This window comes from Callithrix jacchus, chromosome 2 (genome assembly GCF_049354715.1).
Source record: "Callithrix jacchus isolate 240 chromosome 2, calJac240_pri, whole genome shotgun sequence".
Lineage (NCBI taxonomy): Eukaryota > Metazoa > Chordata > Mammalia > Primates > Cebidae > Callithrix > Callithrix jacchus.
The window spans coordinates 66,820,921-66,823,536 of NC_133503.1; the positions used below are offsets into that span (position 1 = coordinate 66,820,921).

The 2,616-nt window shown below is 52.4% G+C and overlaps 1 pseudogene; it reads right to left on the reverse strand.

Moving 5' to 3' along the window:
* Positions 1-343: 343 nt before the first annotated feature.
* On the reverse strand, positions 344-2,137 carry LOC100388407 (adenosylhomocysteinase pseudogene; annotated as a pseudogene).
* Positions 2,138-2,616: the final 479 nt, after the last annotated feature.

Sequence of the window (2,616 nt, forward strand, 5' to 3'; positions counted from 1 at the left end):
TTTGTTTGTTTGTTTGTTTTTTTAGGCACCAAGATTTTTATTTACCCACATTCCTGCTTTCTTTTAATATAATAAACATTATGGGCCAAATTTGTCTCTTTTTGACGCAGGGTTGTGATAGAAACCATCTGGTTACAAAGTGGTGGCAGAGCTATGCCTGCTTTTATGTTTTTCTGGCCCCTTTCAACCTCCAACTGTCACTTTTCTGTTCTTTCTCAGTTGCCTCTTAACAGTTAATTCTAACCCCTGTAAAACAAAAGTACTAACCTCATTGTTATGAGGTTTAAGAGAAGGCCCAGCACTAAGCCAGGCCCTGAGGAAAATTCAAACAACAGTTCCTCTTTGCCCTTCAATATACTTCTCTCTCATCTATCTGTCATGCACTTAGGAACCACTGGACCTGTAAACCAAGCACACAGGTCTAAGCCCACAGACCAGGTGAAGGCCTAGATGGCAAAATATACATGGGCTTTGTGACTCCACTGCTGACTTCAAGGCTAAGGAAGGTGAGCAGCTCCAAGACCACTGAGCTCATGGTTCTCATGGCTGGCACCTCCATCATGACCAGGGCTTGAGGAGGGCCCTCTCAGTTCCCACTGCCACACCTGGAACAGTATGAGGGCTGCAGCAGAGGCCAAAAATTGAGTGACCAGCCCCAGAGAGTCCATGGGGGACAATGACAAACCAATCACAAAGTTGGTGCCATTTACTCTTAGGGAGGAGAGGTGGGGCCTGGGCAAGGACAGCAGCTGGAAGGCAAAGCACAGACCTGGCTCTCAGTAGCGGTAGTGATCCAACTTGAAGGGGCCATTACGGGACATGCCCAGGTACTGAGCCTGCTTCTCTTTCAGCTTGGTCAACTTCATGTTCAGCTTGCCCAGGTGGGCTTCAATCACTGCCTCATCCAGCTTCTTGGGCAGGAAGTGAACCCCAACAGGGTACTTGTCAGGGTGAGTCCACAGCTCGATCTGAGCCATCACCTGGTTGGTGAAGGAGTTACTCATCACGAAGCTGGGGTGGCCCATGGCACAACCCAGATTGACCAGCCGACCCTCTGCCAGCAGGATGATGTGGCGCCCATTCTTCAGCCAGTACTGTTCCACCTGCGGCTTGATGTTCACCTTCTCCACAACATTCCCGTTGAGCCACTTGACATTGACCTCCACATCAAAGTGTCCAATGTTACACACGATGGCATCATCCTTCATTTGCTCAAAGTGGTGGCCAAGGATGATGTCAACACAGCCTGTGGTAGTGACGAAGATATTGCCCTCCTGACAGGCCTCATCCATGGTGGTCACCTCATAGCCCTCCATGGCGGCCTGCAGTGCCTTGATGGGGTCAGTCTTGGTGATGATGACGTGGGCCCTGAAACCCCGCAGGGCCTGGGCACAGCCCTTGCCCACATCGCCATAACCTGCTACCACTGCTACCTTGACGGCAATCATCACATCAGTGGCTCGCTTGATACCATCTATGAGGGACTCCCGACAGCCATAGAGGTTGTCAAACTTGCTCTGGGTGACAGTCATTAACGTTGATGGCAGGCACCTTCAGGATCCCATTGACCATCATCTTGTAGAGGTTGTGGACCCCAGTTGTGGTCTCCTCAGAGATGCCTCGGATGCCCAGCAGGAGCTGTGGGTACTTGGTGTGGATGAGGTTGGTGAGGTCACCTCCGTCGTCCAGAATCATGTTGAGGGGCCCACCCTTGAAGTACAGCGTCTGCTCAATGCACTACAGGTACTCCTCATCCGTTTCGCCCTTCCAGGCATACACTGGAATGCCAGCCTTGGCAATAGCAGCTGCCACATGGTCCTGGGTGGAGAATATGTTGCAGCTGGACCACGGCGCCTCAGCACCCAGGGCGACCAGGGTCTCAATGAGGACGGCCGTCTCCACCATCATGTGCAGGCAGCCAGCGATGCGGGCGCCCTTAAGCGGCTTGGAAGTTGAGTACCTCTCACGCAAGCGCATCAGGCCCGGCATCTCGTTCTCCGCAATGTTCAGGGCCTTGCATCCCCAGTCAGCCAGGCCGATGTCAGCTACTTTGTAGGGCAGTTTGTCAGACATGCTGGCATCGCTGGTGACGGGCACGGGCGAAGGGGGCTGGGCCTCAGTCAGAGAAGAGGCACTGGGCGGGTGACGCGGGGCAGGGCGTGTTCACTTTGATATTGCAAAATATCAGGTTAAAATATGATCCATTTTGATAACGAAGTTTTTCGGTTACCTCTTTCAAGTCTGCTTCCGAGGTTAGTCCCGGCCCTGAGAGTCGGGGCACAGCGCGGGATCCGTACGCCCTGGCTGGCACATGCACTGTACTTCTCCGGACAGGCAGAGCATCCTTCTGGGAAGAAATGGCTTTGTGTTCGGTCTGACCCAGGTTTTAACCCCACTTCTAGCATCCCCAGCCATGTGACTTTGGGCAGCTCATCAAACTTCTATGAGTATGGATTTTCTCTTCTGAAAGTTTCACAGTCCCTCATTTATCTAACCAGTTCTTTTCAGGGTTCTACCATGTGCCAGGCACAGTGTGTGTGGCAAGACCGTGATGCCACAGGATGCTGGGGCCAAAGCAAAGGGCTCCCCCAAGACTTCTCAGAGAGATCTCTGAAA